The sequence below is a fragment of the Triturus cristatus genome, chromosome 4_1 (genome assembly GCF_964204655.1).
Source record: "Triturus cristatus chromosome 4_1, aTriCri1.1, whole genome shotgun sequence".
Taxonomy (NCBI): Eukaryota; Metazoa; Chordata; class Amphibia; order Caudata; family Salamandridae; genus Triturus; species Triturus cristatus.
In genome coordinates, this window is record NC_140585.1 from 504,109,321 (window position 1) to 504,131,045 (window position 21,725).

Sequence of the window (21,725 nt, forward strand, 5' to 3'; positions counted from 1 at the left end):
AACTAGGCGGTACGACCCATCAGGTTTGGTTACAGTAAAAAGAGGAGTATTCATGGGTGACACACATTTTTCAATTACACCTTGATATTCCAATTGTTCAAGGATTTCTGCGACATGAGATCTAGCCTCGCGGCGCATGGGATATTGGGGTTGTGGCTGGGGCATAGACCGTAATGGAATCTCATGACTTGGTCCCACCCAACCTGAGTACGGTATAATGCCGGAGCTAGTACCTGAGCCCACTCTTCTGCAAAGTTCTGCGCTTGCTCCTTTGGTACAGTGTGTGCAAAAGAGGGGAGGATTACCTCCTCCCCTCTGGGAGCTGCCAAAACAAAAGCTGGGGGCCAGTCTGCCTCTGCTAACAGAATGTCATATGTAGAGGACAGATGTTCCCAAAAAATCCCTTTTATGGTACGTTGTATGTCACCTTCAATTAAAAGGACTATGTCATATAGTCTGTCAGGGGGAGCCACTCTAATATCAGCAGTTTCTACAGTAATGAATATGTCAGTTGCTGTCGCCTTCAGATATGGACGCAGTGCTTGCCTCACTATTGTAACCTCCGCTGCGCTGTCTAGCAGCGTTAGTGCCCATGTCAGGTTCTGAAGCTGCGTTCTCACTAGCTGTGGCATACCTCGCTGTTAGTGCCGCAACTTTCTTCTTCTGAAACGGGGGTCGTTGTCGTGCAAATTCGTCCTGCTTGCCTTTACCATCAGCCGGACGGGGCTGTTCACGTCCTTGGACGGCACCCCGAACTTTGCCACGGTCTCCTCCACCGGACTGTGAGACCGATGTTTCCTGTAAAGAACGAGGAAAACGTTGCTCAGGAACCTGAAATCTATCAGGAGACCTAATTCTAGTGCGATCGCGCAAATCATATGTGCGTTCAGTAGTCGCTTGAACCGGTGACGTGGGTCGAGACCCCTGTTTCTATTCCTGCTTCCCCTGTTTTTTGGTTTTCCAATTTTGTTTAGGAAAAGCTGGACGGACGTCCTTAGAAGACGTCACCGTCTTAGTTTGCGGTTGCGTTGTTGTTTGAACAAAAGGCTTAACCCCTAAACTATTGCGGCCAATGGTCTTATAAGCCTCCGCAATCATCTTTGGTAACTGCCGGGGTTTATCGACGTCAGCGTCGAGGTGCAGCGCATTCGACACTTGGAAGTTAACCCCATCTCCCTTGACATTAGCAAGGATGAGCTTGGCCACTACGTCGAACATGCCGACAAGCCTCATCCCTAACTCAACCGCTGCCTCCAGACCGTGTTGATCCTGAACACGCTTAGAGTAGACTGCTGTAAACACTTTACCCCAGTTGTCACAATCAGCCACCTCTGGGACTAAGTCTTTCTGCAAACTAATGGTGAGGATCCTGTGTTTTTCCACAGGAGTAGAATTTGGAAATACCGCTTCCAGCTGGCCAAATTTCTCAGCAAGCCAATAAGGCATATCGTCCTTATTCTGGGGGCGCTTGCCCATTACCGAATTAACCATGACGGGACTAATAGTAATCCCGGCTGGGCCAGCTGGTTGCGCCGCAACCCTAGGTGCCCCCACCTGGACATTGCGAGAGACGTATTGCACTAAAGCCCTATGTACCATAATTAAGGCGGTATGGGGCTGACGTAAGTCATCCACTGGGGCTTGCAAATAACGTGGATGTGGTGTAAACCCAGCCAAGACTGGCCAAGTGACCCCTGGAATGGACAAGGGACCCAAACGAACCGGTGTAACCGTGTGGGGGAGGGCGCCATTGAACCAAATACGATGCTGCCAAGCAGAAATGGGAATTTCATGTGTCCTATACGGTGTGTAATTAGCTGGGACTGCCGGAGGATTGTATGCGTGAAACGTATTATCATCCGCATTCACCTCTGGCAAAGTAACCCAAAAGTAAAAGAGCTCATAGAGATACGATGCATCGGCATTCACTACAAAGATAATAGACATCACATCGTCAGGCACCCCGAACTGCGTCAAATGACGCCGGAGAGGTGCGTGACTATGCGCTGCAATAGCGACTTCAGCCATAAGGACACAGAGATGAAAAACAATATATATAAACAGTAGCACAAAAAGGGTATAAGATAAAATGAAACCTTTTTAATTGTCAGACTTGAGAGAACCTATATATTAACTATTTAGGTAGGTTTAAACAGTCACTCCCGTCAACCGGAAACAAGAGTGAGGGTATTGTGGACTAATATAAGCACTACTAAGGCGTCTCCATTATAAGACCAAAACATTGGGCGCCATGTTGCGGGCATTCTGCTCATGCACAGAACTATGCACAGGAAACCAGGACCTCAGTGAATTGTGGTGTACCAAAAAACTCACCTCAGTGCCCAGAACCCCTATCCGACTAGCATCAGTTTCTCATTTGTTCTCCGTATCACCTCGAAGCTACCAATGATTAGACAACACAGAACATGCGACTTAGAGTACTCTCAGGAATGGTGGGAATCAGAAACACCTTTTCGTTATTATTCTCATATCAGTCCACAACAAGAGTAATCAGAGACACGGTAAAGTTCAAAATGTTTCTTTTTAACTACGTGCTCTAAGGTGCAGTACTTTGGCTAATATAAGCAGGCAAATGATTAAAAACAAAACCATCAGCATTGTTACAATACAATAGAAAATAAAGGGAGAAATCATATTACAAATGATAGTGGAAAACAAGTCCTATAATACTCTGTGAACCACCCTCCCTTTGCTAGTAAACTAGTTTTATAAACTAATAGAAGGTCTCTAGGTTTGAATGGGGAACCCCTTACCTCAAAGATCAGCTTATGTGAATCACATCACAGGATCAGCTCTGCTCTCTGTGTCTGGAAAGGTTTTCACGAAGTGTCTGAATCATGCATGCAAATGCAATATTAAAGGCACCCGAGTTTCAGATATTTGCAGCTGTGTGCATGTTGTGTCTAGAGCGTGGGCCGATCAACCTAAATTTAACTGCACACATTGTTATTTGACCTTGACGGCTTCTGCACATAGTGTTCAGACTAAGGTCGCGGTGCACGTCTATGGATGTGAACAACAGACCGTTCTCATGTGAAGAAAAAGCAAGCAAGCAGTTTTACTTGTAATAACAGCTACCTGTAGTGTTGTTGTGCAAAAAGCAGCAAAGTGGCAAGATGGAGTTTTACTTCTAAAGAGCGTATGCTAACATAGCAATGTTTGCACATAAAACCCCGTCTCCACTACATTACGTGATTGCCCAGATAGTCCGAGGTCTAGGGAGACAAGATTTTCGGGTAGATCGAGATTAATAGTCTCCCAACTCTTAGACCAAAATTAATTCTTGTCCTCTCCCCATCATTTCTTGGTATTGGCCCAACTCTTAAGGGTAGATAAGTCCATAGAACTCCAGATTATGATTGATTCTTGCGCTACAGAAAATTTCATGGATGTGCAATGGGCATTACAAAGGGAACTCCCTGTAGTATCCAACTCTGCGATAGATGAAGTTAAGACCATTGACAGAAACAGCATAAAATCCGGTCCTATTACCCATGCTACTGCTGAGTTGCTACTCGTTATACATAATTAACATAAAGAGACTGTCCAGTTTGATCTCATTCTGTCACCTCAGTTCCAAGCTATTTTGAGCATTCCATTGTTAATGCAACATCATCCAGACATAGAATGGAGAAAGCATTCCTTGTCTTTTTGCTCTGAGTGTTGTAGGAACCACTGTAATCCAGAACTGGTACCTCCTAAAGAGATGGCAGTGATTATAGACTGTTATACCTGAACTGCCCACTTGTTATCAAGACACAGCAGATGTCTTTGACATAAAAAGGCTTCTGTTCTTCTGCCACACCGACCCTACGTCTGTTGGATTGATCTGATTACAGGAGCACAAATACCATGTAGTCGAATCTATGCTTTAAATGAAAAACAAAACCTTTATTTGAGAGAATATTTGCTCTTTATCGGGTTTATCAGACCTTCCAGTTGCTCTGCTTCTTCTCCTCTCTTCTTTATTCTAAATGGGATGGAGGTCTCAGAAGCTGCATTGACCATATATATCTCAATGGTATGCCAATATAAAAATGGTTCCCTATACCACTTATCCAATCCTTGCTTGATCAGGTTAAAAATGCTAAAATGTTGACCATGCTAGACTTGAGAGGAGCATATCATTTGGTGAGGGTACAAGGGTGTGATGCATGGAAAACATGGCGTATATGAATATCTGGTGATGCCATTTGGCCTTTGCAATGCCCTTGCAGCTTTTGATTTTTTATAAATTAGGCCTTGAGAGACATGCAGGACATATGTGCCATAGCATATATAGATTACTTTTTAGTGTATTCCTCTTCTACCACAGAACATGTGGGACATGTGAGGGCCATACTAGAACGTTTAAGAGACAACCATCTATATGCTAAATTGGGTAAGTGTAAATTCAACACACCGAAAGCAACCTTCTTGGGATTTGTGCTATCCCCAGATGGGGTGAGCATGGATCCACAAAAGATAACTACAATAACACGGTGGCAACGCCCTCATTCAGTAAAAGGAGTAAAGAGCTTCTTGGGCTTTGTCAATTGTTATAGGTGTTACATTGCTGACTTCACAGCCTTGGCAACTCCTATCACTAAATTGCTGAAAAAGGGGGTTGCCTTCTGTTGGACCTCTGCTGCAGCTGGAGCTTTTATGAAGTTGAAAAACTTCAGTTGGCCCCCATATTAAAGCATGCTGACTCATCCCAACCTTTCTTAGTAGAGGCTTATGCATTTCAAGGAGTCATTGGGGGGGGTTGTCCCAAAGAGATAGGGAGTCCAACTATTTACATCCTGTGGTTTTTATTCACATAAATTGAATCCCACAGAGCAAAACAACTCTGTAGGAGATAGAGAACTCCTTGCAATAAAACGTGCCTTTGAAGAATGGCGCCAGTATCTGTTTGGTGCTCTGCATACAGGCACAGTTACTGACAATAGAAACTTACAGTTCTTGAAGGCATCCAGAGCTCTTTCCATGAGGCAACTGCCCTAGAACCACTATTTCAGCTATTTTAATTTTGTGATACAATGTCAAGCAGGCAAAACCACAGGAAAGCAGATGCCTTGTCTCAATTTGGCTACGAAGAGGTGGAAACTGCAATTGATAATCCTATTATAGCCAGAGAACGTGTTTTGGAGGGGCATTTGGTCTGAAGAGATTTTTATTAATGAGGTGCTTCAAGCACAAAACTGTGAGGAGGTTGAAGATCTGGAACAGAAATATAATAGCTTAAGGGTACAAAACCTTCAGGGGGGTTTAGTCATTCCCACAATACCTTTACAACAACAAGCATTAGAATTGTGACACACACACACACATGCTATCGGGGCATCCAGAATATAAGAAAACTATGGATCTACTTAAAAGGTCCTGTTGGTGACCCACTATGTCTTATGATACAAACCACTACATTCAAAGATGGCATGTATGTGCTCACAGTAAGATATCCCACCAAGTCCCAGCTGGGTTAGTGGCAACACCCCCAGTCCATGGCATTCAATTTCCATGGATTTAATTGTGGAACTACCACAAACCACCCAAGGATTTACAGTAATTCTGGTAGTCGTAGACATGTTGATTAAAATGTCTCACTTTATTCCCTTGAAAGCACTGCCTACAACCAAAGATGTAGCCCCTGTGTTTTTGCAACACATAGTGAGATTGCTTGGTCTTCCTTCTATGATTGTATCGGATAGAGATCCCCAGTGTGTGTCTATGTTTTGGAGGAGGTTGGGTTCCCTATTACAAATTGATGTTCGTCTTTAATCTGGCCAACATTCCCAGACAGATGGTCAGACGGAAAAAATAAATCAATGTCTTAGGCAATACTTGTGGTGCCAATTGTTACACCCCCTGCCAACTGGGACACCTTTTTCAGGACAGCTGAATTTGCTCTCAACAATGGTATACATTCTTCTATTAGCCTTTCCACTTTTTATTGTAGCTATGGATTTCACCCACGTTTGTTGCTCTTGCCCCCTCTTGGTTTAACCCCAACTTCTGCTGCACTGGAGTTCGTGGATCACATACATGATACACAAAAGACAGCCCAAATTAATTTGGATAAAGCAACAAGTGTGTACTAAGGAAATGCCCATCCCCTGATGTTGTGGTTGGAGACAAAGTGTGGTTGTGCACACATAACATCGCTGTAAAAGGAACACACAAGGTCAAGCCTTGTTTTATTGGTCCTTACAAAATTGTGAACGTAGTTAATCCTTGAAATTTGAACGTCCCTCAACTCTAAAATTCCACCCATTTTTTTCACGTTTCTTTATTGAAACAGGTGGTATCAACAATGAGACTACCTGTCCAACACCCCCCCGATAATAGTTGATAATGAGCCCGATTATGAAGTGGAGGCTATTGCTGATTTCCGAAGAGTGAGATGTAGATTGCAGTATCTGGTCCGTTGGAAAGGATATGGTCAGGAGGACTGTACATGGGAACCTGCTGGCCATGTCCATGCCTCTACATTGTTACGAATGTTCCATAGACAATATCCTTGGAAACCCAAACCGGTGGGAGGAAATTCCGCCCGGTGTACTGTAATATTTGCTCTTTGCCCGATCGTGTGTGAAGATGGGGTGGAGCAAGTCAGGAATAAAGATGGCTGGCAAACACGGAAGAATGCTTCATGTTTTAGTGGACCCATGCGTGTCTTCCTTCCTTGCCCACTGGCTCACCTGTTTGCTTCCAGGTCACCTCAGCATCCAAAGTCAACATTCGTCGTCGGGCTGCAGTAGGGCAGCTTTCCTTCCCCCTGCGATTCTGATTAGCCGCACCTGTCCTCACAATTACTTCTTGAATAATCTTGCAAAGAGAAAGCACAGAAACAAACTATAAAGAATCCACGTTTTGCTTCTAAGTCGGTTAAGCGCGCTGCGCATAATATTCAATATACAATACTTAGCTGATGTGTTCTCCACGGCGTTTGAAGATTCCAGTTCCTCTTGTGCACTGCTGTTAAGCTGTGGGAGAAACAAAATATAAAGTTAGTCAAACCTGACGTCAAGGGAATAATTATAAATAATTTTCAGCCCTGCAAAGTTTTTGAGTAGCCTCCTGTTTTCTGTTTTGAACCTGTCAAGTTGGGGAATAGGTTTTTTGTTTTTTCCTTTTTGGAATGAATATCTGTTTGGGGCTTTATACTGATTCTAGGGTATCTCATCATTAAAGGTCAGTATACATAGGATATATTCTCTTCATACATACATATTCTGCTTTGATAAGAAAAACACCTAACTTCATTTTTTTTGCTTAGATAGATGATACTTGATCCTGCTTCTGCTCTCTAATAATCTTAAGTAGAACAGGGCAAATTCACAGGTAGTCGTTTACTGAGTGTGAATACATTAATAACATGGGGGCATTGTGTTACATCAATAGTATGTATATCTAGCTACACATATACTTTTGTCTTACATGCAGGAATCACATAAACAGATCCAGAAGATCCCTGTTCATCCCTGAGCACTTCCTGGATGTGTGTCTTTTTTCTTTCCCTGTTTCCCCTTCTTCCCCCATCTCACCATTTCTGGCTTTGACAGTGCTTGGCTTATATGATGGGTGAGGGAAGTTGGGACCTCACTTCAGAACTTGTGTCTCTTCCCTGCGGAAACCACAGCTGAGAGTTACACCGGTTGACTATATCTACTAGGCGTTGGATGCTTTCAGGGGATTGCAACACCATGCTGCCTCTGTAGCTCTGTAGAAGAACATATTCCATCTAGATTGATTCTGACATAATAGACAAAGACCAGATATGCCTAATCATGTGATTAGGGATACAAGCTACAGGCACCAAATGGGTTGGACAAGAAAACGCCAACTTTCGAGAAGTGGGTTCTTCAGAATTGTGACTTAAAATCCTACTTGACCATTGAAGAGGGTTTTAAATTTAAATTCCTTAGAGACCAAACTCAACATTCCTTCCTGCTCCCAATTAAAAGTTATCACTTTATGGGAGAGGCAGGCCTTGCAGTAGTGAAAAATGAATGCACCCTGCCCTATGGGCTGTTTAGGGCCTGTCATAGGAGTAACTTATAAGTATCAAACATGAACGTTTAGGCTGTGCACAAGGCTTATTTTGCCAGGTCAAAATGGCAGTTTAAAACTACACACTCATTCTTCAATGGCAGGCCTGAAACATGTTTAAAAGGCTACTTAAGTGGGAGACCCAATAGGTGCTGCAGACCCACTGGTAGCATTTAATTTACAGGCCCTGGGTACATGTTGTACCACTTTACTAGGGTCTTACATGTACAATTAATTTGCCAATTGGGTGTAAGCCAATTTTACCATGTTTAGAGGAGAGAGTACATACACTTTAGCATTGGTTACTAGTGGTAGAGTGTGCAGAGCCCTAAAAGGCAACCAAAGTGGGTTTAGAACACAAGAGGTTAAAGGAAAGAAATGTGGGGGTGAACCTGCAGAGAGGGCCAAGTCCAGAACACCTGATATGGATGAAGAAGACAGGTCTGGGGGATCCTGCTCAAAAGCTTGAAGCTCCACCAAGATATTCTGGGCCCACAGGCTAGCTTGAGCCAGTGAGATGTTTAGAGTAACTTTGCAACATTCCTTTTCTTTATCGTCGCCTCTCCCCCCGCACCCCCCAACATTACTGGTAGTTTATTGGCATTTTCTGCCACCATTGAAAAGCTGAAATTTCTGCAGATGGCTATACCATCTGGCACATCAGTTGCATATTTTCATTTAAAATGTCTTCTTTCTACACCAACAAGATTGATCAACTCAAGTAGGGCTGTTTCGAGACATATTTTCATGATAACCAAGAACTATGTCAATTACTTCTGTTTAGATTCATCTTATGTACAAATATCCAGAAAACCTGGCATGGATCCAGTCACATTCAATTTAAGTTGGATGCCTAGTAGTTAATTCTACCTCATTATCAAATACTGAAGCAGCTGAATACAGCTTTGTGGAGGGTACTTTACACCCTCGTTTTTAGGTAAATTTCAGATTGCATCTTTCATAAGGGCATATCTTTATCAACACGTCTTGACCGAAACCCCACGGATCCACAAAGCCAGAGCAGGCGGAAGATCCTTCTCTCACATTGCAGCCAAGACCTGGAAACAGCTACCTGCAGACATCAGACGCGTACCCTCCCTGAACACCTTCCGAAAGACTCTAAATACCTGGCTTATCGGCTAAGCAGAGCTGTGGATCCCCCCCCCCCCTCCTTCAGCTCCTTGAGACCCTCACGGGTGAGTAGCGTGCTTACAATTCCCTTGATTGATTGATTGATTGATCCTGCCTTTGAAGCCATAAGGAGTCATCACGCTTTGGAAGTTTGATTACAAAAACAGTTGCTTATCCTGAAAGACAAAGACCACTCTGTGACTTAATAAAACAAAGTTTACTCACTGTTACTAAAACCTTACTGGTTTAACAGATTTTTGAGTAAGAAAAGGCACAGGTCTGACATACTTGATGTTACTAGACATAACATTAATCCTGCATCACACACTTGCATCTCTAACTTCTGGAGACTGTGACAAGTAGCTAGTTAACAACAAGGCTTTATATTTTGAAGTTCAACGCTACAGCACACCCTGGCCACACCATTGATGTACTCTTTCTTTAAGAAGAGTGTACACTAAACACACAACAGAACTGCAAAGCCTAAGGGTCTCATTCTTTTTGGGGGCCAACATATGCCTACCATTTTAGCAGTTATTTGATATCATCGTCCTTTATGTTCACTTACGTTTTATTCCTCAACAAAGATTCTGCAAAACACTAATCAGCAACACCATTTTGTGTTGACTCCCTCTTTATATGCGCTTTTATCCCCGCCCACCTTATGTAGTATTCCTTTAAAGTCGAGTACCCCCTTCACATGCATTCCCATCCTTGGTTCTCCTTAACTCTTCAAGAAAGTAGGCATCTGCAATGCTTTACCCCTTGCTTCCTAGTGAGCGCAATATCTTAGGAATGTGTAAAACATAAGAGGCAGGAGCTGGATTATTAGGCATTATGGGAGGAAGGGAGAGCAGCTCAGGAGAGATAGATCAAAGAAGGAGGAAGAAGGTGGCAATGAGTATCAGTGGCAAGTAGTGGCAAAGGGATGGTGATCTGAGGAACACAAGTGGGGAGTGTATGGGTTCTAGCGGTGCCTCCTACAATAGTACTCTGGCACCTTCTTAGTTGCTGAGTCTTTTCCCTACCTTCAGCAGCCTGACTCAATTTGTGTACTTCATTCTGTCACGTAGCTGCATTGTCTGAGCTTATAGCTTGATATTTTTCAGAGAGGCCAGGTGTTCCCCATTTTGTGAGAATGGACTGTCTCTGATAATCTCATCACAGTCATATCATTAGTAATGTAATTTGATATTTCATCAGTGAAGTTATTGATGATGTGATTTGAGTTGTAATTATTGACGTTATTCGTGAGGTGATGAGTAGCTAATGGCAGCGTGAGTTATACTTTGCACAGTTTACAAAAATTCGGTAATTTCACTTGTTTTTAGGGTCTCCCTTGCAAGTAAAACTGATTTTTTCAATTGAATTTCTGAGTGTTTTAGAAAAAATAATGCATTTAATATGAGAATAGGCAAACATAATATACCGTCAACAAAGTATTTATCAGTTAGTTGCATGTCCTATAGAGCTTTCTTGGGCCTTCTTATGCTCTTCAAGTTCATGCTTTGTGAACTAATACCCACGTTTTCATTTTAGCTGCTTCTTCATTACAGATGCTGCAAAGGAATCCAACCCATTGTGTACCCGGTTCACCACCTACGCAAGCCTGCAAATGTTATTTCTGGAATTTATTTTTCCTCTACCATGAAAAAATAATTGCTTAAAACTGCTTAAAATTCCTAGATGGTGGAGCCCTGGGCGACCTTTCCACTTAATGTGATGTTTCTCCTACGCAGCTCTGATGGTCATCTCCTTCCTATTCTTCATGTGAAGAAGACCTCAGTCTAGCACTCTCTTAGTCACCACTGATCAGCATGGTGTCCCTGCAAGACTAAATGGCAAGTTCTGGTGATTTCTGTTCAACACAAAATGGTGACAAGGACTTTTTAAGAAATATGCACTTTTTCATGTGGATGAATATATTACCCAAAAACAATGAAAACCCCTCACTCTGTTGTCATGCTCAGTGGCCCGTGCATAACTCCCTATGCCAGGTAGGCAAGGAGATGCACTCCTCCAAACATCAATGGTGCTAATGTCTCCACTGCAGAGGAGGCCAGCGGTACACCCAGATTGTAGGTGCCACTTCGTGTGAGGCTTCATAGCTGCAACGCCAGCACTATATGAAATATGCAAGTGAAATAAATGCAAACTGCATTTCCCTATGTGCCTCTTGAGACTTGCAATGGTGGCAACCACCTTAGATCTATTGATCTAATATACTGAGCATAAGCAGGGCCACTGGCATCCTGCGATTCTGTGGCCACTGTGTTTTCAGCATGATTATGAATTTGCCACATTGACACATAATTCATCATCTCCTGCATACACTGCAGATTTTAACACAAATGTTTTGTTTCTAGTACATTTGGGTCAAACGTTATACGTGTTCCCATGCAGTGTAAGACCCTGCACAAAGATTGACTGCTTAATTCCAGCAGTCATGACTATTAGTTCCTCGTGGTTCAGAGGATTCCTTGCTAGGCAATTGTGATAATGTGTTGCTGCATCCAAAATCTTGTTGCCAGGGGACTGAAATTCATTGTATGTTCTTCGAGAAATTTCAAGGACTTTGTTTTCAGGGAAATATTTTAGATAAATACTAGTGAGAAAGGATTTTGACTTTAATTTGCACTTTAATATTGAAGTCATCCATGCTAGGATTATTAACCCTATACACTGGAGTAATCCTTTCTCGGAATACTAACTCTAGTTCACCTATTCACAGAAGCAACTAATGAATCCCTTTATTGATATCACTTGAATCACACATGGTATTAAGGTATTGCCAGTGGTGAGGAAGTCAATGTACATTGCTGGGAATGAAAGCACAATTCTAATCAGTATTCATTATTTTACAGGGGATAAACAATATGTATTGAGAGACCATAGATTGTATTTCTAACTTACTGAAGGTAGTTGTACATATAAGAAGGTGCCTTAATGTTAAATGATTCCTGGGAATACAAAAGTTATTTAAATCTTTCAGCTCTAGGATATCATAGTGTTATGAGCAACCAAATGGAGTGAGTTATACAGAGGTTGCGAAAAAGTATATCAGATGTTGTAGTAGAAATAGGAAACTGTAATACCGTTGACCAGATACTAAAAGAAGTATTTTTTGTTGCAGCTATCAACATCTCTGCAGTGCGGCAGTAAGAGCATGCGTGTTGAAGATGTCCAGTGTCTCTATTCCGCTCTCTCTTGTCCAATTGTCCTTTCACCTAAACTACGGCTAACTGGCATAAATATTCTTTGCAAGGTCATCAGTGGGTTCAGGGAAGTGTAGATGCTAGCATCACTCCTGTTGGATCTGGACAAAAGGTCTGCAGAACTGGGCCAGAAATCTGTTGACCTAACAATAAGTACTTGCTTTCAGTTGAAAACCAACAGACGTCTGGGACCAGTCTGTGGACTTGGGGCATTTGTACAAGCTGTCAGCTCCATATGAATGCACACTATAATCACGAAGGTCAGCTAAGACATGACCTAACTACCTGCAATAAGGCACAATAAATGTGCATGAATGTACTGATGCAGCTCAATTTTCTATACCTTCGGGCTCTAGTGTAGTCGTCAAATAGATTGCGCCAGTTAGGGAAAGGTCTTCCCTCTGGAAAGTCAGGACAGGATCTCCCAACCACTCTTCTAAGACGCATTGTTAAATACATTTAATTTCTACCAGAACGTCTGCCCACCAACTCCTCCAAACTAGGACCAATCAGGTTGCGCCATCTCTTTGGAAGAGGTAGACTCTCCTCGTTCCCATCATCGAATAAAAGCGCACACAGCTGCAGGGCCTGTACTGTATCAGTGATCCGGATTGCCTAGTGCAGGAGGATCTTACTCATCCCCACACACGGAGAAGATCACAACAAATTTCGCATTAATCCTATCTAGTCTAACATTTTTAAAAGGAAACAATAAGCTAATGTTTTAACTAGGAAAGGTTATCTTGTTCCAGAAACAAGAAGGAAACTCTGAAAGCACATTTTGAGATCCACATTATGTTTAACAGTAAGCAGAGTACTAAATGTTCTTTCATATGTGACCTCATCCCTGATGCATACAGATCACAAAACAGCAACCCTCCCCTGCCTACAATGTTTTGGGGGAGTTTTCTAGTTTGAGGCAAGCAGACTTCTGGGATGAGCTCATGGAATCCATGTGGTTTTGAAACTTATCAAATTCACTACAAATGTTCACTGCAATCATTGAGATGCCCTTAGTCATCACTTAAACATCTATTATGAATAATAGTAAATATATTTATATATACTAAAAATCCCTATTTCTGAAATTGAATTCCACAAGTTCATTCAGGCATCAAACAGCTAGTCATGCCACTTTTGGTGATGTTTTTTAGTGGGACTTGGTTCATACTGGATTCATATTTCAGGCCCGCAAATCCTGCGATTGTTTATGCCCGAGTTGATTAAAAAGGCATGTTGTCTATCTGTCGTAAGGAAGAGATGACAATAACTTTACATATCATAACATTTATTTTTTTCATTGTGAAATTGCAGTGTACTCAGCTATAAGTTATCCTTGGATATAAGTGGGGTTCTTGGACAAATGCAAACTCTTAATGACCAAACAGTTGGATTTTAGTGATTAAATGATATGTATTCATCGCCGTAAGCAGAGTGCCCTTGCTCCACTGGAAATCCTTGCAGAGTTCATTCATTCACAGCTGTTCCACTGCAGGAAAGGCTTCGATTAAATGAGTGAGTGTTTTTCACTTCTCTATTGGATCTGTCGGCAGAAAATGTGTAGGTCGACAAGAGGAAGCGGAAGATACCAAAAGAAATCTCTTTCAGAATCCATTATTGGAACTTCTTCTCAGTTCTGGAGTGTGCCAAAAACTGAATGCCATACTAGTCACATGTTAGCTATATGATATATATATGAGAGCTATATGCGCCGCAGTTATTGCAGTTTTCACACTCAACAATGATAAGGCACTCTCACTCCATTCATTATAGTGCTTTCTGATTGGGGAAGCAGAAGATGAATCACAAGATGGAGTTGCCCACAACATCTATGAGCACTGCTCTGTTGCTCTGCTGGTAATACAATCTGTCCATGGCATCTTACTAACTTTTGTATGGGCAGCATTTGAAGAAAATTTGTATACACGGTTCCAGGACATAGCAAAGTATTGTAAGCACTGTGTAAACCATATTTCTCCACGCAAATTGCACAACAAATAATGCTCACAATGAGCAGTGCAGGTGCTCTATTTTTGGTATGCGGTAAACGCTGTTTCTTTAAGTCATTTGGCCAGTAGTGGCACACCTGCATCACTTGTGGCTAGGGCACATAGCCTCACTCAGAATTACAGTTCTACGACAAGTGCTATTTCAGCCCTTTCCAATCTGTACGTCTTGAGAGCCTTTTAGCAGGGTCAGTTTCAACTTCACTGGGAGAGAGAAGATGAAGAATGGACTTAAGCAGAGCTTCCTACACCTAGTGTCATGACTTGCCCCCAATCTCATCCACCTCTAGTCCTGGGAATCTGGTGTGACAGGAACTATGCCGCCCCTAATTGTGGCTACTACATGTGTGCTCCTCAGTTGTGACTCCCATCAACAGTACAGCCACTTCTGTCTCAATACAGGCACCCCAAACGCAGTGACAATATGTCCCATCTGAGCGGCATTCTACAGCAAGACTCGAGGACCTGCTGGAGGATTCTAAGGTCCCTGGATTTGAGGAGCTACCGCAGCATTTCAGGACTCTAGGATTCTGAGAGCTTCTGCAGGAGTCTGGGATTTTGTAGTCTATAAAAGCTGCACCCAGGGCATGGCCAGGTGCTTGGCTTTCCTCCTTGTTGATCAGAGGAAGACTCTGCTTGGGTTGTGCTCTCTACCATGTGTATTTCTCTGCTTGGGTTCTCCTTTTCACCTGTGTAATTGGCTCTCCAGCTGAGACAATCATCAAGCTAGATGCTACGTTCATCTTCTCAGATGTTTTCTGGTTGAGACATTTATAGGAGTTTCTTCTACAGCCTTGCTTCATATAATGTCCTCACAGCCTTAGAACTCTACAAAGAATTCCCTTGCATCCTTAGAACCCTTTAGCCTTCCCCAGCACTTTCTTCGGATGCCTCCAGTTAGTCAGTTTGTTTTTAGCTAATAAGAGTCACCTATTTACTGGAACTGTGCTTCACCCTCTAAGTTGTGCTGTACCAACTGTCTCTTGGGCCTGCACAGACTTCATTACAAATCCTGAGTGAACTTTTGTTTCTGTTTGGTGCCTCAAGTTGAAGAGCTTTAACAGCTGTGTATAGGATATCAGATCTTAACTAGTCTCTTGATTTCCTTAGCTCTAGCAACATAAAGGTACTGTGTCATTGAAGCATTGAGAATTTACTGTAATGCACTTGTTGCTAGTGTGATTCTTGGCTATTTTTTCCGTTTCTGTAGTGTTAAAAAGCCATGTAAAAGAAAAAGCTGCATGCCATTGTAATTCATGTAAGAACAGAGTAACAGTAATTGTGTGTTTTGTTTAGCATAAAAGAGTTGTCACTGTAGTGTCATGTGAGTTTGTAATGACAGAACCCTTGTGGCTCTAATGGACTCTGTAGAACTGTGATGTAAGCTTTAGAATGCAGCGAAATAAATTATGGTTTAGAATGTTGGGTTCGCGGTTACATGCAGAAGAATAACAGCGTTTTATACTCAGCTCTGTTTGTGGCGTAGTCAATGGCGAGGACCCGGGCTGGGGAGGATGCTACAACTGCCAACGAGATAGGGAATAAGTAACACAAAGATTGACAGTGCTCTCTCAGAGAGTTTGCCGTGGTCCAGAAAACTGGTAGTACGTGCCACGTGTGCCTCCGTTGAATTTGTGAATTGACCTTTAGCATATGTGGATTCAAAGTGCAGTCCCAGTTCTGTGTCAAGCATTTGAGGTTAATGAAAACTTTGCGGTGAAGTCTACACATCAGTTGCTGAGAACCTGCTCGGAAGGCCGTAAAGAGAGGTACTGCGTTACTACAGAACTTATAGCTGTACATTTGGACGGAGTGAGAATGCTATAGGTGGATGCAACCAGGTTTTGAAAGAGTAGCAAATTACAAGATAACACTGTGAACAGAAGTGCTGCAAGGCAGAGATCAACCAGGTGTCAGACAACGCAGAGGCAAAGGCAAAGTGATACAAGAAACGGTCATATGATATGTCATGTTAGAAGTGCTTGTATAGCGCATTGCTGCCCCAACATCGGGGCGTCCCAGGGAAAGTGATGCATGCCAGATGAAGAGACAATCAGGTATAGTTAGTTTCTAAGAGCCATGGGAACAAGAGCGCGGCATGCACATACACATGAACTATATGGATGAAAACAGCCAGGTTTTGATCTGTTTTCGAAATGCCCAGTGATCTTGTGTGCTGCGCGCCATGAGTGGAATAGAGTTCCATAGGACAGGGGCCAGAGACCTAAAGGAGCACCCTCCTGCTCTGCTCCTGCGCACCTTAGGGGTGCAGGCCAGATGCAGGTCTGCGGAGCGCAGTGCTCGCGTTGGAACATAAAATGTACAGAGCCCCTGCATAGGCTTACCTTAATTCTGATTAAAGAGAGTTATCAAGCCACAATGCTGAAGGGAGTGACCCCAGAGGAAGCACCCCGGGTTGTGCTTGCAGAGCCATCCATACCTGAAGCGGCATCCTACCAAGGCTGCTGAGTGGCGCTCAGAACAACTCTAAAAGTCTCCAAAGTTCAAAAAGTCAAGAGCGGCAATCAGAATCATGATAGTTTGCTTTTCAAATGCTATGTAAAGGCAGTTGCATTGTAACAGCTGGGTTGTAATAATGTGCCAATAAGAGACGTGAAAAAAAGAATGTTTATTTTCTCTGGTCACATGTATGCAAGAAGAGCTTCCAGAGAATTAAACAAGCTATTGAGAACGCTACTGAAATGGTATACTTTGATCTAAAGCTTCATACTGAGGTTGTTGTTGATGCTAGCCTTGTCGGGTTAGAAGCTGTCCATGCACAGCAACAGTGGACACCGAAATGCTTGAAGACATATTGTGGCATATGCAAGTCGAAGTTTGTCCCAAACTGAACATGCTTGTTCACAACCTGAAAAAGAAAGCTTAGCAGTGGTGTGGGCTTGTGAACATTTCCACATATTCTTGTATGGGAAGCCTTTCGTGCTTGTGACAGATCATCAAGCATTGTTGACTATCTTTGGGAACCAAAGGCAAAAGTGCCTCATCACATTGAACGTTGGTGTCTGTGATTGCAAGACTACAATTATACCATAGTGCCTTGTACAGGAAAAGATTAGAACCCTGCTGCTGCTACTTTGCACAAGTGCCTCTACCCATTCTAAGATGGCTGAAGCCTACATAAATTTCATTCTGAAATCCAGCACCACAGCTATTATTTCGTTGGAGCAAATTGTCACTGCCACAAGTCAAAATAGTGGCATGCTACAACTGAAGGACACTTTTACACATCAGTCTTAGTACCAGCACTCTCGACCTCTTACCAGTGACAGTGCATATCAGAAGTTTAAAACTGTCCAAGATGAACTGTCCATTACTCAGGAAGGTATTATTCTAAGAGGTTCAAGAACTGTCATTCTGGAGAGTCTGCAACAACAGATAATTGAAGGGGCCGATGCAGGACATCGTGGAATTGTTACCACCAAACAGGCTTTACAAGACGAGTTTGGTTTCCACATGTCGATGAGAGAGTCAAAGGAGAACTGAAGGTCTGTCATCTATGCAACTGCCTGTCATTTGCAAAAAACTCAATACAGCTTAAGTATGTCAGAGTTGCCAACACATGCATGGCAAAGAATTGCTATTGACGTCTTCTGTCCTCTTGACAATGGACATCATCTGATGGTGATAGTTGATGAATACTCCTGTTTTCTATTGATAGAAGATGTTTCATCTATCACTCAAGAATGAATCAATGAGAGATTAGACAGCATCTTCATGACCTGAGGTGTTCCTACAATATTAAAGTCTGACTTTCTCAGTCATCTTAATGTGAAGCATCAGAAGAGCACACCTCTTTGGCCACAGGCTAATGGCCTTGTTGAACGTTTCATGAGCACTCTTAAGAAAGCTGTCCACAGTGTACTGTACTAGAAAAGCTCGACCTTAAGACTGTCTCAAATTCGACACTTTGAGCTTACAGTTCGAACCCTCACTCGACCACAGGTGGAAGCCCTGCAATCTTGATGTTTGGGAGAGCAATGACTACCAGGTTACCTCACTAGACTGACAGTAGAGCATGCACTGAGGAAGAGATCAGCATGAAAGAGTATCGTAAAAGGAAAATGAAGGCCTTTGCAGAGAAGTGTTGACATGCAAAAAACATTACGTTCACTAGAGGAGAACAAGTGCTTGTTCATCAGCCTAGGAAACAAAACACTGATGCTCCTTTCGATGCTGAACCATTTCATGTTGTGACCAGCAAAAGACACATGGTGACTCTCCAACGTCCTGGAAAGTCCATTGCGTGAGATACCTCGCATTTCTGACATGTGGCTCATCGCTCATCAGGCACTGATATCAGCGTAGAGACTGGGTATGAAAGGACAAGTGAAGACCCCCTGACTGCTGCTGTTTCTTCATCACCAACACCAGTCATGGACACTTCTACTTCATGTCCCCAGTTTATGAAGACACATTCGGGATGTGTGATCAAAGCGCTATGAAGTCTCATTGAAAAGATATAATTGTGTAAATATTTGTAAAAACATTTACATGTTTATTTAACAGAGGGTAGATGTAGTGTCGTATGAGTTTGTAAGAACGGAACCCTTGTGGCTCCTGATGGACTCCGTAGAACTGTGATGTAATCATTATAGTGAAGTGAATGCAGGTTTAGAATGTTGGGTTCGCGGTTACACACAGAAGAGTACAGACGTGTTATACTAAGCTCCGTGTGCGGCATAGTCATTGGTGAGTAGACGGGCTGGGAAGGCCACTACTGTCACCAGTACTGATCGTTATTTGTGAGAGACTGCAAAACACCTGAGAGAGCCTTAATTTGATGAGACACAAGGTGTGACTATTACACAACATCTCTTGTGTGCTTGCTTTCATATCCATATCCTTCTAACCCCCCTTGACCTCAGTATCAAGCACAATTTTGGATGTGTTTTGAACTGTCGATGAGTAAGGAGACTGGTAGGTTCCGAGCCATACCTAGAGCAACGTTCAATTCTTAAGGTTAGTGGTAACTTGAGTCTGACACCTAGGACTGGAAGTTTGGGTATCCTTTTTTCATATCCTATTAGGGGTAGCTCAGTTGAGATATATGTGGACCATACACCAACAGGGCAGTCACTTAGGGAATACCTGTAAGTCAGGAGGTGTGATAGGCTTAGAACACTTTGGGTATCAGTGGTTTTCAACACAAATAGGGATGTAACTTAATATCAAGAAACGTTTGACAAGTTACCACTCTCTGTTCATCCCTCTTTTTGGGAACTCTGATTTTCAGCTGGCTGTGGGTAGTGAATACAATTTGGTGATCTTTTTAATATGGGGATATTTAATTTATTTGAACACATCAAACAAGACAGTGTGAAAGATGCCACTGACCACATTTGTGTTATTAGGCTCTACATCAATCTGTCAGGACAGGGACATCCCAAGTCTTGACTCCTTTTAAGAGAGTTCTCCAATTAAGTGACAAAGCAAAATAATTCGTTTCGGGGTAAATTGATGCAGGTTTAGGAAAGCACTTCTTAATGTAGGTTTTGGATTGCTTGGGAGGGAGAAATTGTCATTATCTTTAGAGAAGATTATTGCTGAGTTTCTGGGGCTACTCTTCCATGGGGCGCATTGTGTTGCTGGTTCAGCGGTTAGTTTGAAGCTGTCTCATCATTGGCATTACACCTCTAAGAGAGTGGGTGCACGGAGAAGGGATCTCTATCCCTTGTTATGTGGCAATGTAGCAAAATCGATGTGTTTTTCAGTAAGGTTGTGGAAAACATATTCTGAATCATTAGCTGCAAGGTCCTTTCTCGGACCCAGTATTTTCTTGAGATAGATACCAGAAGTGAACTGGACAATGGAGAGTGGCATCAGGAACTTAGTTCTAATGTTGTTACTTGACCCTCTGACGAGGACTAATTGGTACCATTGGCTTTGGCATGTTCTGGAGTTGGAGGAAGATTTTCACAATGTCGCAAAAAATAGATTTTTAGAGACAACGGGCTTTGATGTTGGACTTTTTGTGAAGCAAGCTTGATTGCGCAACTGTTCCATGACATTGAGTGCTCTCAGGTAACCCATAGAGGGTTGTTGGTGCATTTGGAACATTGAAGTACTACAATGCTCTTTGCCATGTTACGCGGGATCTTTTGCCACAACTACATTAAGGATCGTATTTCTTCCGCTGATGTGCTTCACTGGGGATCTTTTCGGGAGGACAATTGGGAGCACCATGGTCTTTTTTCTTTTCTGTTAATGTTTGGTATGTTTGGTATGTTGCACTGAAAATTGGAAACAAAAGTATTTTAAATCATAAACCAGACAACAACTTTTTTTAAAGGACTAATTTGTATGTGAATATCTTTGGGCTTTTTTATGTCTTTTCATTTCTCCTTTATGAAGAAAGTTTAATTTCTCTTCCTGTTTTAGCTTTAGCTTTTTTATTTATTTAAGCTTACTCTTTTCACAGGTGCTTGATAGCTATAAGATTGTTATACTTTATGGCAATAATGTAATCTATTTTCTGCATTACTTTTGCTGTTTATGTTATCCAAAACGTAGACATTGCTTCCCATTCTCAAGGGTCTGACACTATAATTCTATAGAATCAAACATTTATTAAACAATTCCTTGTTTAAGACATGCTTCTGTCGTATATAAACGATGATGAAAACTCAGGAATTCAGGTAATTCACATAACACACTAAGCCAGGCTGCTCCAATGAGTAGCTCATTAGCAATTGGTAGCTCTTCAGCTACTTATAAGTAGGTCTCCTGTGTGCATCCCAGAGTACTAAATTAGAAGATTTTGCTATGTTGAATTAATATATGTATATCAAAATTGAAAAGTGTATTTGAGATCAAAATGTGCACAATTCAAAAGCTGATGATTTGAGAAAAGCTATCGATCTTATGAAATATATTTAACGATAATATTTGAGCAACATATAACATGCAGCTTCAAGGAGACTTATGACGCATATTATTACCTTAGTACTAGGTATATTACAGCTATGGCTTTTATGTATTACCCATGTAGAGGCATTCCAAATTAATAAAGTCTTTTTTACATTACGGTGGCAACCCTGTAAGTGGCACAGAGGTAATCACTGCTAGTAATCTTGTATAGGGTGGTCGCTAATGTAAACTTGTATGATATGCTCACTATTACAATAGTAATAACAGTAGCTCGGGGTGATATTCATTGAACATAAGTAGCTCTTATTACAGAAAAGGTTAGAGACCCTTGCACTAAGCACTAACAATGTGGCAATATACCACTTTATGGCTAACCTTAATATAGCAGCCATCTGCTGGTGAGTGTGCTGTGGCATTCACAAAGTGTTTTAGC